This window comes from Phoenix dactylifera, unplaced genomic scaffold (assembly GCF_009389715.1).
Source record: "Phoenix dactylifera cultivar Barhee BC4 unplaced genomic scaffold, palm_55x_up_171113_PBpolish2nd_filt_p 000267F, whole genome shotgun sequence".
NCBI lineage: Eukaryota > Viridiplantae > Streptophyta > Magnoliopsida > Arecales > Arecaceae > Phoenix > Phoenix dactylifera.
Window position 1 is genome coordinate 31,482 of NW_024067755.1, and position 15,579 is coordinate 47,060.

The 15,579-nt window shown below is 39.5% G+C and overlaps 1 long non-coding RNA gene and 1 pseudogene across 1 annotated transcript; one reads left to right on the plus strand and one right to left on the minus strand.

Moving 5' to 3' along the window:
* The first annotated feature begins 349 nt into the window (after positions 1-349).
* LOC120105368 lies at positions 350-447 on the plus strand (annotated as a pseudogene).
* An 8,843-nt stretch (positions 448-9,290) lies between these two features.
* LOC113462034 lies at positions 9,291-15,151 on the minus strand. The gene is made up of 2 exons (XR_005507733.1): positions 10,665-15,151; positions 9,291-10,129 (listed from the first exon to the last, which is right to left on the minus strand). It is a non-coding gene; the product is annotated as an uncharacterized LOC113462034 (long non-coding RNA).
* Between the last annotated feature and the right edge of the window lie 428 nt (positions 15,152-15,579).

The following is a 15,579-nucleotide window of genomic DNA, read 5'->3' on the forward strand; positions in this document are numbered from 1 at the left end:
ATGACACCATTCCTACAATTGATCAATGCATTAGAAGTTGCAAGGAATGGGCGTCCTAAGATGACCGGAATCTGAGATGGTGAATTGGAAGCCGGATGTGTGTCCAGTACGATAAAGTCAACAGGAAAATAGAACTTGTCCACTTGGACCAACACATCTTCGATAATTCTTCTAGGAACCTTCACTGACCTGTCAGCTAATTGTAAGGTGACAATTGTTGGCTTCAACTCACCCAAACCGAGTTGCTCATATACCGTATATGGAGACAACCCTTCACATAGTCTCTATAAATTGTTTTAACGATGGAGACAACCCTTCATAAAAGAAACTAATGGTTCTCCATGTTTCAAACCCATGATGAGGACAAGAGAGAAGCAAATCTTTAAATCTCTCCCAGCATTCATAAAATGTTTCATGGTCTTTTTGTTGGAAATTATTAATGTGCCTTTTCAAAAAGTTAGTCCTTTGTGCGGGAAAGAATTTTTTCAAGAATTCTCTTTGCATATCATGCCATGTTCCTAGCGATCTAGGTCTCAAGGAGTTCAGCCATGTTTTGGCTTTATCCTTTAAGCAAAAAGGGAACAAGATCAATTTAAGGACATCTTCCGATACATTTGGCACTCTAAATATGATGCTAATTTCCTCAAAATCCTTAAGGTGAAGATAAGGGTTCTCGGATTCCATTCCATGATACTTTGGCAGCAATTGAATTACTCCTGGTTTGATTTCAAAGTGTCCTACATTTTCAGAAATAATCATGCATGAAGGTTGACTAGTCCTAGTGGGATATAAGTATTGTCGAAGTGTCATAATTGGGGGTCTACCTTCATCACCATGGTGACTTCCTACATCATCAGAAAAATTTGCCATCTCACAAGATGTGAGATACTGCGAAGGAATTTCAAGGATGTGTCCTAAGGGATGATCTAAAGTTGTACGACTTAATCGACCGGTGTCGTCCCTATTCCAACCTAGCATACAAAATTTAATTAAATAATTTTTTTTATGTTTTGTTTTTTTTTAAATAAATATAAATATAGGTACCAACTAAAGATACCCTAAAACTACACCCTAAAACAAAAATCTATTCACAATCAGACATGCAACTAAATATTACACCTCAATTTCTAATGTTTTTCTTAAATTTCTAGACAGCTCCTAACTGGTTTGAAGAGGGCACCTAAGCCTCCAATCCGGTCTAATGAACCGAGTTGACCAGGTAAGCTCCCAGGTAAGTGGAGGGGTCACGATGCGTTCGCAAAGGTCCCACTTAAAACCCACTTGCCTCGAACAGATGAACTGTCTCCCTTATAGGGACAAAGCTTGCCTAAACATCAACTAAGCCACAGAGCGAAATTGGTGCAACTTTCGGTGGTCTTCGTCCTATTGAGCTCGAATGTCCTTAGGGGCCAACGTCTAGTTGATTTTAGTTAAGCTTAGGATATTTATGCAATGGGGTGATTTTTTTGGGCTAAGGACGAGTGATGAAATCTCGACCTTATCTTTTTAAATGGGTTCAGCCCTTAAAATATTTTATGCTGATGCCTTATACTATATGCAACAATCAAGAAATTTTTTTTTTTAATATTTTATGACATGACATTAAATTTCATTGAATAGGTGATCAAGCAAATTATTTTTTTTTTTAAATTTTATGAGTTGAAGTTTGAAATTTGAATTCTGAAATTTGAAATTTGAAATTTTAGGTTTTTCCTCTTCTTTTTTTAATTTTTGAATAATCACCCTTGATCTTTTTTTAAAGTTTTTTTTTTCTTAAATTTTCAATTAGCAACAAGGGTTAATGAGATATGATAACAATAAAATTCTGATTCTAAAACAATTAAATGCAGAAAATTCAAAACAAAAAGCAGCAAGGTTTCGTATTAATCTAATAGTCTTAAAAGTTTCAGAATGTCAATCAGACCGTTCAGATGAAAGAAACACAGGTCCTGCACCTGACGACCAAATTTGAGTTCAATCAGACGGTTAATTACTTTGATATCAAAATTTGATGCAGACTGTGCAGGGAATAAAAAAACAGCAGTAAAGAATTTTTTTTTTTAAAAAAAAGACTAACTACTAAAGTACTAATTAAATCTAAAATTATACTAATAAATCAGCTGCTCCCCGGCAACGGCGCCAAAAACTTGACGCGCTCGCAAAATTGCTTTCGCGAAAATAATCTCCCAAGTATAGGAGAATCGTACAAGTAGTAAAATCTCGGAAGTCCGAGGTCGAATCCTCAGGGAACGTAATATATTGAAGATTATTTAATATAATTTTAGATTAATTAATTCAATAAATTTGTGGATTAAGATGATGTTTTGATTTTTAGAAATTAAAAACAAAGAATGATATGCAACTAAACAAAGTTCAATGAAATAGATAAATGGTAAGGATCTGGAATCCCCTTGATAATATTGCATCCAAGAAATAAACTCTAAGGTTCTTGATTAAAGATTAATGGTAGGATAGATCTAATCATGGTATATGTTTAATGAACATATGAACTCAATTTCTAAGCATTCATCGTGCTTTCTACGTCTACGACAAATACTAAAGCAATCCATATATCAATAATCATAATCCATTAAAGAGCTATCTACGAAATAACTACGCATGGATCAAGAACATATCAGTAAATATAAGTCATTCAAAGCAAAAGTTTAGAGTTTACTTCAAAGAGCAATACATCAAAGGTTCCTCCATCTCCCTCCCTAAGAAATCAGCCACTCATTTCACACATTAATCCCCCTTTCATTTTCCCCTTTTCCTTTCTTTCTTTTTTCTTTACGGAAACAGGGCCTCCCCTGTTTTCCTTTTTTTTCTTTTTTTTTCAATGACAGAGGCCTGATGCCCTGTTTCTTCCGAATGAGGGATGATACCCAAACCCCTCCCAGCCAAGAGGTATAGCAGCTAGCCTTCTCCCCCCCTTCTCGCACGCGGTGGTGACGAGCTGAGAACGCGGAGCGGACGCGGAAGGAGCGGACGTTGATCGATGGTGCTTGGATGCGCATGGACGGCTACGGATGCTCTCGAACGGCTGGATGAACGCGTGGATCCGGAAGATGCGCTGGTGGGGAGAAAGATCCGGGAGCGCGTGAGAGCTGAAGATGAAGCTTGGACTGCTGGCGCTTGGGATTCGGATGACTGGATCGAAGAATGGGGCGCAGACGAGTGCTGGATCACACGCGGACGGGATCTGAGGAGGCTGGAACGTGGAAGCTTGGGAGATTTGATCGCAGAAGGCTGAGATCTAGATGAGATACGGATCCGGAAGCAGTGGATGCGGGAGAATCGCGGGAGAAAAGGATCTTTACTGAGATGGAGATGCTGGGAAGCGCGGGTGGATCGTGATCATGGAGCTGGGATCTCGGGAGAGCTGGGCAGAAGAAAAGAATCTAGGCTCGGGGCTGAGACGCGCTGAGACATGGTGGATGGCTCGCGGAAGAAGCTCCATGGATGATGGACGGCTGGGCTTGATCGTTGGAGCTGGCAGACACGTGGAATAGATGCCGGCTTGCAGATGCTTAGGCTTGCAGAAAAATGAAGCTGCGACGAAGTGGTTCTGATCACCTGCACCCCACAAAAATATAATATTAATACAGTACTTCTATCATTATTTGTTATCAATAATACTAATTTAAGTGATGTGTAGATTACTCTTTTGTGCTCTCAGCAGTACCCTTGTGGGCCCAACTTGGGCCCAGTTCAGATCCGAACCCGGAACCTGAAATCGGGAACATGAAACCCAAAATCCGAACCCGAAACCCAATAGTATTATTTTTGATTTTTGCTTAGCTCTGAAATTAACAAAAAAATTAATTAAATTTAAATAGGTGAACCTGATCCGCCTATTTGAAGTAGGAGTTAAGCGAGAAGAGGTAAGTAACTTAATACTTCAAAGTGCATTTTTCTAAATTATTTAGTAAAATAATTATTAGTGGATTAAATTTTGAAATATGTTTTGTATTTGGTAAAATAGGTCTGGCATGTTAAATTTTATTTGAAAATTATGCTCTGAAATCCATAAATTATGATTGGTTAATTTATGAAATCTGTTTATATATATATGCATTCTCAGCATGGCTATGATCTGTTCTGTTCTGTTCTGGCCCCGCCAATGGGGATTATACGTTGGACCTGTCGACTTGTAATCTGTGAGAAACTGGTTTCGACACCATGCCATCGGTGATTAGAATAGTGGTTTCTGGACACTGGCTGCCATCGGTAGATAAATATAGTGGATTTGGCACTTTTGTGCAACACCGGCTGCCATCGGTGGATAAAAATAGTGGATTTGGCACTTTGTGCAACCCATGCCACTGGGGTACGTGGCTGTAGCCTATTATGTTGAGATTATGATATTAGAGTTTTATAAAAATGATAATAAGTTTTGAAAACAGCAAAACAATGATATTTACGATTTATTCTCAGTCATTATTTTGATCTGATATGCTTTGACCCCACTCTGGGGTATTTTGTTGCTTACTGGGCTAGTGTAGCTCATTATTCTATTTTCTCCACTTTTCAGATGGAGAGGCTTGATCTCACGGGATTGAGGAGTGCACTAGATTTTCCGACGATTTCTTCAGTTATTGATCCTTTAGTTAGATTGATTAGAGTATTTGACTTACGTCAGCATATGTTATTTGAAATTTTGTAAGACTACTTTTGAACAACTTAAATATTTATGTTAGTTTTAAACATCTGTGATTGCTTTGATATGATTTGCTGCCTTGCATGCCTGTGCGGCCCGCCGTGCGGGCGTGCGGCGTCTGCCACGCCTCAAGCTCGGAGCATGACAGATTGTGAGATACTGGGTTGAAGTCGGCAGCCCCAGCCGACTTCAGCCCAACGCCCCTTTTGGAAGGGGCAGAGCAGGGGATCGCATTTCCGCCTTCTCCGGGCGCGACAGGAGCGGAGGCGCCGTGGACAATCCGCGGCAACCCCACGGCCGTTTTGTGGCCGCTCCGCGTCCGCACGAGCGGCCGCTGATCACGGCCGCTGCGAGAATCATGGCGGTCCACCGTTCGAATTGGGGGCCTATTAAAAACCCCCCATTCTTCTTCCTCTGAGATTGCTCCACCACCGACCCTCTCCTCCCTCTTCTCCCTTCTTCTCCGATGACCGCATGCGCCACTCCAATCAAGTTCAGCCACCAGAGCCTGGCTCCTTTGATTCTCTTAGTCCCCTATTTTTCGATCTAGTTTGGCCGTTGGAAACCCCACCGTCGTCGCCGCGGCTAGCTGCCGGATCGAGCCACCTGCGGCCGAGATCCGCCACCTCCGTCGACCGCCGGTAAGCCCTCTTCCCTTTTTGCTCTTCGATCTAGCCGGAACATGCTTGATTTCCTTTCCTTTGCTTTGGCCCCAAACCGAGATCACTCGGTTTTCCCTCAACGCCCGTCGCCGCAGAAGCCGCCGGCCGCCACTGCAGTCGGCCGGTCGTCGGCCGGGCAACAGCCCCCGGCCGCCTTGGCTGACCCCCCCCCAGCCGGCCCCTTCTTCTTCCTCTTCCGTTCTCTCGTCTCCCCTGTTCATGGGGAGCTCGGTGAAGAAGAAGGCCACTGTGGGCCTGTGAGCAGAATGATGGGCCGATGGGCCCTGTTCCATTGCAGGCCCAACTTGGGCCCAGTCCAGTCCGGTTGGGCCCAGTTGGGTAGTACCCTTGTGGGCCCAACTTGGGCCCAGTTCAGATCCGAACCCGAAACCTAAAATCGGGAACATGAAACCCAAAACCTGAACCCGAAACTCAATAGTATTATTTTTGATTTTTGCTTAGCTCTGAAATTAACAAAGAAATTAATTAAATTTAAACAGGTGAACCTGATCCGCCTATTTGAAGTAGGAGTTAAGCGAGAAGAGGTAAGTAACTTAATGCTTCAAAGTGCATTTTTCTAAATTATTTGGTAAAATAATTATTAGTGGATTAAATTTTGAAATATATTTTGTATTTGGTAAAATGGGTCTGGCATGTTAAATTTTATTTGAAAATTATGCTCTGAAATCCATAAATTATGATTGGGCAATTTATGAAATCTGTTTATATATATATGCATTCTCAGCATGGCTATGATCTGTACTGTTCTGGCCCCGCCAATGGGGATTATACGTTGGACCTGTCGACTTGTAATCTGTGAGGAATTGGTTTCGACACCACGCCACCGGTGATTAGAATAGTGGTTTCTGGATACCGGCTGCCATCGGTGGGTAAATATAGTGGATTTGGCACTTTTGTGCGACACCGGCTGCCATCGGTGGATAAAAATAGTGGATTTGGCACTTTGTGCAACCCATGCCACTGGGGTACGTGGTCGTAGCCCATTATGTTGAAATTATGATATCAGAGTTTTCTAAAAATGATAATAAGTTTTGAAAACAGCAAAACAATGATATTTATGATTTATTCCCAGTCATTATTTTGTATTTTGATCTGATATGCTTTGACCCCACTCTGGGGTATTTTGTTGCTTACTGGGCTAGTGTAGCTCATTATTCTGTTTTCTCCACTTTTCAGATCAAGAGGCTTGATCTTACGGGATTGAGGAGTGCGCTAGATTTTCCGACGATTTCTTCAGTTATTGATCCTTTAGTTAGATTGATTAGAGTATTTGACTTACGTCAGCATATGTTATTTGAAATTTTGTAAGACTGCTTTTGAACAACTTAAATATTTATGTCAGTTTTAAACATCTGTGATTGCTTTAATATGATTTGCTGCCTTGCATGCCTGTGCGGCCCGCCGTGCGGGCGTGCGGCGTCTGCCGCGCCTTGGGCTCGGGGCGCGACAGATTTAAATGGTATCAAAGCAGACCCGGCCCATAATCTATGTGGACTAGGAAACACTCAGCATGGATCCATTGGGGCTAACCATGAGCCGATCGTGGTATTTGTGATTAGATTTGAATGGATTTGAACCCTCAGCTTGACGAGGACGTCTGGGCTTGATCGGGGAGAGTATGTGAGGACCCGTGCGGGCGTGTGTTTAGTCCCACATCGGTTATTCGCTGGGTAGATCTTGGGTACTTATATAGGATCAAGGAACTCAAATAGTAACTTCTGGCCAGCCATTTTGGGTGAGGTCCTGGGTTGTTACAGCAGCAGCAATGCCAACATGATTTTAGTTCAGCATCTCTCACAAACAGGGTCCCCTGTTCTGCCAGCTGAGAATGGCCTGAAACAACAACAGATAGTTGATAGTTGCTTAGAAGATGGCGGCGAACTTCCCCACCTATCCAAGAGGCTCATTAATTCAAACATTTTTACCAACTTCGCCAACCAGTTTGATAGCCCTCGGTACAATTTGTTAGGCCATCCCTTCTTCAATCAGCAACTGCTATTGAACTCTTAACTTGAAATTACTGTGTCCTCACAGATATCAGCTGAATAAGGGATTTTAGAGCATAGCATCGACGGAAAATGAAGAACACGATAGCCTTAAAGATTAGTGATTAGAGCATGTTCTGCCAAATAGCTTTGTAACCGTTTCTTTTCTTGTGTAATATAACATTGAAACATATAACATGATTACATTGAATTTTTTGAGTATTTATAATTCTAATACTAATTCTTTGGTCTTGGTATCGTTTGTGTTATTATTTAGTTGTGGATTAAGATAAGCTAGAGTGTACAAGGGATGAAGTTTATTTGCAGACCCTTCCAGTGCAATATGAAGAAGGAGATCCTAAAGTTGGGGCTTCCTGGTGACAGTTATAACTACCTCCTCCCCTGCACCATGATTTGGAGGACTGAGGCGGCTCCTCCTACCATAACAGCAAGGCCGTGCTTAATTAAATCCAGCAATTCAGTTTTACTTTTCAATAAGTTTTATAGGCCTATGATGCTTTGGCTCAAGTAATTCTTTAGAAAATGATGGTTCTTAAAATTGGTGTAAGAGTAATATACTATTTTTAGATTTGCTAGGTATGAGAATTTATATTTAAAAATTATGATGTCATACAGATATATGAAATTAACAGTCGGACTTAGCTCAACCAGATGAAAAAGACTATGAAGCAATAAAATTATACTTTGTTAACTAGTTATTATAAAACTAATCTTAAATTAAGATGTCATGAATATAATCATATTTATGCCCCTTGAAAGATTTCCGACTCCATCCCAGCTTCTAAAGTCAGTTATGAAGAAACTTTCCATAATATTGTCTGTTTAACAGAATTCATCTAACAATGCACTTCAAATCACCAACTTCTTATGATATAACTATAAAACCGAAAGTTTTCCAATAGCCATGCAGTCATCAATGGGACCCCTGTCAACTCTCCAAAAATCATCTTTCAGTATCTTCTCACATTTACCTCGAAATTGAAATTGTCTGCAGATCAAATGTGAGGAAAAATAAGACCATATATTTTCCTTAGATGACTGCCTGAGCTGAAGGCGCTGCTACATATTGCATCTACAAGATAGCAATCAAGATTGGCTTACAGCCAAGGCCGATGGTATACAGAAAGGCAAACCCATTTTTGTGTGCTCGAGAAGATGCTTGATCTGGGCCAATGGGAGCCTGCAAAGTGAGAATGGAGGGGCATTGCTGGAAAATAATTCTTGAAACCAAAATATGCCATACTATATCGAATCGAGCAGTTTAGAACATACCATACCAGTACATAATATAGAGAACATACCGATACTCGGTACATCGAATCAGCTCTTGTACTGGACGTTTAGATATAGTAACGAGAGGTGGCATCGGTACCGAGCCCAACGAGGCAGCATACTCTCATATGAAGACCTAAATTAGGATAAAAAAGAATCATGAACAGATACATTGTGCCAATATATGAACTTACTTGGAAACTTGACTTTCACAATGTTTCCAAAAATCTGGCCTGACAGCCATGAGACTGTCGACGCATTTCTTTATGGAAAAGAACTGTTCAACACAGAATGAAAGAAAAAGAAAAAATGGTTATGCCTCCATAAGAGCTCACTTTTCTTTTTTGATAAACACCCAAACTCCATACCATTACCCGTTGTTACAATAGATTTACCTCGCCTGCAATTAGATTTCCTAATGGAGATCGTCATACCTATAGTTTCAAGATCATCTTTTGATGTTTTCAGACTTTTACCTCCAAATTCAGATGCAAGCAAAATCAGATTGCAAATTTGTCTTTGATGACCAGCTGACTGATGGATATCCTCTTCGAATACTCATCAAGGTTGCCTTTGGGGACCACTATAGCAAAAATCTAGGCGATATAAAGAGGGCTGCATTGCTCCAAACAAAACCAAATAAAATTGCATCATACAAATTCTTGATCAGGGCAACAGACAATCTGCACGTTGAGGATATAATGGTACAATGCAACATGATCCACTTACATGATGCCATTACAAGATTTGAACCAAGTGAGAACCAAGAAAAAGCAAATCATATGAATTCCATAAGGCACATATTCTAATACCACCGAAACCCTAATGATGGGAACCAAATCTGTATCTGTTTTTCCCCATAAAGATACCATGTTTTAATGAACAGCTATTAGACTGTTGAGACCTTTCTTTATCCAAAAAGAAAGAAGTTTCAGACACAAAATATATAGAAAAGGGTTAAATTATTCTTCCATAACAGCACATCCTAATATGCGACCACTTCTTATTGGCATGGGTCTAGCATCCTTCCATTCTAGTGGCAATTTCCTCAGATCACAAAACCTATTCGAGTTCAGCTTCACAATGCCATATGAAAGGGTATCTAAGTTATACCTAAGAGTCATGCCCCCAATGACATATAATTACTGCTGGAATGCAACAAATCCAAAGGTAAAAGGCTTCAATGATCTCAAGTGTTTTGGAAGGACCACTGCAGGAAATTCACCCAATGTACACCAGACCTTTTGATCCATGTCCACTTTTTTGATGCTCCCTTCTTCCAGAATAGTGTAGATGTTGCCGTTTTGTATAGTTGTATAATTATGTGTCAACTTACAAAACAGCTGCAGATCTTCCATGATGCACCAATGTTGGTTCACTGGATTGAAGATAAGTATGTATCTTGTTGAATGTTATACTCTCTCTTGCCAAGAACATGAAATTGACCTCCATACGATATACTGAAGCATTCAATTAGCGCGAAAGGCATTGGTGGTAAATCTTCCCACCTGCAACAGTTGACAATTTATAGCAATGTGAAATTCTTGACTAACCATTACATATACATATACATTACATGTGTATGCATGTGTAAGTATGCATAGCATGCACATACATACATATTCATTTGTTAAGATGGAATGAAGGATTGGAGGATGTTTACCCTACATACATCTGCAGTCCATGGTAACTCTATTGAACTAAAACAAATATATTAAGAAACAAGATGAATAGACTGCATGATAAAAACCAAATAAAATGCCTATGTATTTTAATTGTAAATTGCTCCTCACTGATAACTTAGTAACTTAGGAAATCATGAAAACTAAGGTTTACCATATCGATCGATACCGGTGCATACCGACCACTCCGTACCATACCAGTATTACACCGATACACGATACAGCGGACGTACCGACACTTGGTACACTGAAATGGCCCCTATACCGGATGTATCGACACCATAATAGGATAGTACCGATATAGGGTCTAGTACCGAGACAACAAACATGGATGAAAAAAAAATCTTTATAACATGCTTACCTATCTGCACAAGGATCATAAACTTCAACAGAAGAAAGCCCTTCAGTACAACTTGAATTGCCTCCCCCAGCCACATAGACCTTGTTAGAAATAACTGCACATGCAAAATCAGTTCGTGCTGTTTGCATATTGGCAGCCCTTTTCCATTCCTTTTCCATTGCTTCTTGAAAGTTTAGTAATTGTTTAACCAATTTGAACACCTATATAAGGAATTTGCTACAAAGCCAATGCATTCTTCTTAAGCATACACCAACGATATGGACAAGAACATCTCTAGACAATATATCCACATCATGAAGATTTATGATCCCTGAAGGTTTGCATGCTCGTGGCCACATTCTACCTGACTTATATTAATCTTGCTTCAATCCAAGATAATTGTGTGCCAGGTTATCGTAATAAAACTGCCAAGTTAACATTCCTGTGCAGGCTCAATCTTGCAAGGAAGGCATATATTCATCTAGAACCATATCGTGTGCCAGGTTAACATTGCTATGCGCCAGGGTAACTGTGTACCAAGCTCAAATAATTGTGTGCCATGTTATCGTTTGTGTGTGCCAGGGTGACTTATATTCATCCTGCTACAATCCTAGATAACTATGTGCTATGTTATCATAATAAAATTGCCAGGTTAACATTCCTGTGCCGGCTTATTCCAGTAAGAAAGACATATATTCATCTAAACCCATATTGTGTGCCAGGTTAACACTGTTGTGTGCCAGGGTAACTCCGTAGCAAGCTCTAATAATTGTGTGCCAGGTTATGGTTCGTGTGTGCCAAGGTAATTTAATTATGTGCCAGGGTGACTTAACTATGTGCTGGGCTACATTAACTATACATCAAACCTTGTTTAACTGTGTACGAAGCTAAATTCGAACAAGAAAGATGAGAACGCATCACAATTGAGCCACAAAGTCCAACGAAACTGCTCGGTATTGGACCGTACCAAAAAATATTCGAGTGTGCCGGTGGAACAGTTAACTCCATATATCACTTCACTAACATCAATATACTTACAAAGTACATGGTAAACAGAAACTTAAAATTAGAACTTGTTAAGATGTTAGTGAATTAAGCAAACCATGATAATAAGCTTCTGTATAAGAGAAAAGAGGATGCACAAATAAGAAGAATTAAAGTTTTCACTAAAATTTCTAAGAACGTCACACTAATGTGATAATATGTAATTTTAGGAAAAATGTCATAAGAAAAAGACGGAATCGTGCAACTAGTTTGTCAATTCTATTGATGAGGTTAGATGAGTTGGATTATTAGATAATATTTTTTTGAAGTTAACTTTATGGCTTTTTGACCGAGTTCAGCTTCCTCATTAGCGTCAATAGTTTGTAATTCAATAAAAGTTTTCTCCTTGCCCTCAAAATAATAAGTACTTAATCAGAAGAAACAAAAGCCCTTTCATGCAATGAGCAAAGTGTTCGAAACGATCAAGAAGCTAAGAATGATGTCCCATAGCTTGTAGTCTTTGACTATTAAAGGGCAGCATAGAATATTCTAATCAAATTCAATTTACATAACAATGCTAAAACATAAGAAAACGAGGAGAATATTCTAATCAAATTCAATTTACATAACATTGCTTAAACGTAAGAAAATGAGGATAACTTGTCTCTCCAAGTAACTTATGTCATCCAAGAATGATGTCGCCAAGATGCATAAGTCCAACCAAAGATTGATTTGTGTCCTGAGTTGACACACATAGATGCATTTGCCGTTAACTATACTCATGTTTTGGTAATTTTGCATCCTACTTTTAAAAACGAGTTATTAGTTGAGAGTAGGAAGGCCATAATCGAATCACATTAGATGGTCAGATCTATGAATGAGCTTCCCAAGCTCAAATTTTCCAAGCTATGAAGCAGTGTGTTGTCAACATAACCTTAGTGTTACCTTTCAATGTTTGGTGCTAGATGTTATAACCAGCTGGATGGACATTCTTTTTGCAATAGTCAGGTATTCATATCTAGAGTGATAGCTAGGTTTCCAACATTGATGAAATTATAAGTTTATATAGCATTACTAAATACAACTTAGGAAGGCCATAATCAGATCATATTAGATGGTCAAATCTATGAATGAGCTTCCCAAGCTCAAAGTTTCCAAGCTATGAAGCAGTGTGTTATCGATATAACCTTGGTGTTACCTTTCAATGTTTGGTGCTAGATGTTATAACCAACTAGATGGACATTCTCTTTGCAATAGTCAGGTATTCATATCCAGAGGGAAAGCTAGGTTTGCAACATTGATGAAATTATTAGTTCATACATCATTGCTAAATACAGGTTCTTATTGTATGTTTTACGCAAAAGATTGGATGTTCTTCTTCCGCAACATCAACCATTGGATTGCACTTTGCACATATTTCAAAGCAGCCCAACCTCTTTCTTTCATCCACTAGCATAGATCTCAAAGCGGATGTTGTGCAATCCAACGGTTGATGTTGCGAAAGAAGGCGAATCATTCTTTCATGCGAAACATTACAACCCAAACCCACTAAACATAGGCTGGATTGAGATGCTGATGACTGTGGAATGTCGTACGGCCGGAACCAGGCAGCACGGAGCCTATCGTACCATATCGATCTGGTATTGGTACCCAGTATGGATGGCACATCAATACTCAGTATGTCAAAAAAAATCCGTATCATACTGTATCGACACCGTGCTAGTGTGGCACTGGTACCGGGTCTGGTTCCGAGACGGCAAACCTTGCTGATGACATTGTTCCGTTTTTTTAGATTCAAATATGACTTTTTAGGAATCGACATATATCTTTCAGTTTTAATCAGATTAGTAGGCCTTCTATTTGCAAGGTATTGCTATAAGAATGAGATTGAAGAGAGCACAAGTGGCAATTGAATTCATGGTGTTTTCTTTGCAATGAAATGCCAACCTAAGTGTCTTATTGGTCCCTTGTCTAGTCATACAATTTCTCAAGGATGACAACTTTCAGGATGAATTTTTCACCCTGATATAATATGAAAATGGTTGATAAAACTTACATGTACTGTTTCAATAAAGAAAATGGTATTACATTCTTCATCAAGTATATTGTAGAAATTAAAGGACCCGGCTATATAAGTTTAAAAAATCCAAACAAGAATAGAATGGGAATAAAGTAAGCACCTAAATCATGAAAATATATGCTATGAAAGAGGGACAAGTACGATAGATTTTTTCAATTCATAAAAGATTTCTTACCCTGAAGAGAATAGGGCTGCTGGCAAATGAAATCCTGAAACCTCTTATCAATAAGTAGGTTCTACTTATAAGATGGCACATCACTTTTGTTATCATCTAGTTCTGAATAGAGAGCATCAAAATTACTAGTCTAGAGATTGCCCTCTATGATGGTGTTCTTATGGACCAGCTAGGTCACTCTTCCCTTAGTCTGTATTGTTGTCTCTCACAGCAGAGCAATGCTGGCTCTTCTTATTCTTCCTTGGTATTATTGTTGTCCAGATTTTGGGGCGGTCGTCGTATGGTCAAGGAGAAGGTGTTCGGGAGGAGGAATGCGTGATGTGCCTGGAGGAGTTCGATGCCGGAGCGGAAGTGATCAGTATGGTGCCATGCTCCCACTTCTTTCATAGCCGGGGCATCACCTAGTGGCTGGATAAGAGCCATCTCTACCCCATCTGCAGATACCACATGCCCACGTCCAGCTCCTATCCACAGGGACAGCCTATGATGTAGTTTCTTTCTTTTGTGTTTAATTTCTTTATCTTTCTAGCTAGTTGTACATATGAACATTATGTATACAACATTTACCAAAACAACAATATGTATACAAGTACAGTGATTTGATCTTGAATTAATCAATGAAAATGTCATATTTTTTTCTATCTGTGTAATCCTATGATATCTTTAATGTTCAAATTGAGCACCATCTGCTGATAAAAGAAGATGGGGAAACTTTGGAAAATTTTTTGGTTGACAATATTTTAATAGGCGACAATGCAAGCAGGAGGGCAGAAAACACATCCATGAAACTTGATACTAGCTGAATTCATATCTTTTCAGTGTTACCATGTACGAAAAACACCCTGATATGCCAAGTTTTGAACAAGTTCAGACTGTTCACCCATGTTCAACCAACCTATCATCAACAGCAGCCGCAGCAGCAGCAATGCCAACATGATTTTAGTTCAGCATCTCTCACAAACAGAGTCGCCTGTTCTGTCAGCTGAGAATAGCCTGAAACGGCAGCAGATAGTCGATAGTTGCTTAGAAGATGGCGGCAAAGTTCCCAACCTAATGAAGAGGCTCATTAATTCAAACATTTTTACCAACTTTGCCAAATGGTTTAACAGCCCTCAGTACAACCGGTTTGCTGTGAACTCACAGATATCAGCTGAATGAAGGACTTCAAAGCATAGCATCGAAGGAAAATGAAGAACATGATAGCTTTGAAGATTAGTGGCATGGGCCTTTGTTTGGCATAGTTTTATAGGGTTTAAAGAAGACATGTTTGGAGATAGATAATTGTGGGTTGGGATGGTGTCCAAAGGAAGATGCCATTGAGTGTAAGTTAGAAAATTTACAAAACTATTTAAGACAATGGTTGAGTTAAAGTAGTGGGTTTTATCCACATTATATATGGTTTGGAATCGAAATTAAACTTGAGTTATCTTCTTCTTCAATAATGGTCAGAGGATACTATGGGAAATAAAATCTATTGATACTTCAAATTGTATGGGACATGCCTTTTTCCTATGTTGATGGGTCACTAACGCATTACACAACAAGTGTACCTGAAGAATTGTATGCCAATCCTTATCTTGAAGGGCACCATTACATGGGTCTTCCTTTGGAATCATTGGATTATATGGAAAGGATCGCATAACCTGGGAAAAGAAAAGAAAAGATTCTCTCAAGCTAGTAAGAGGATTCTATAGAAA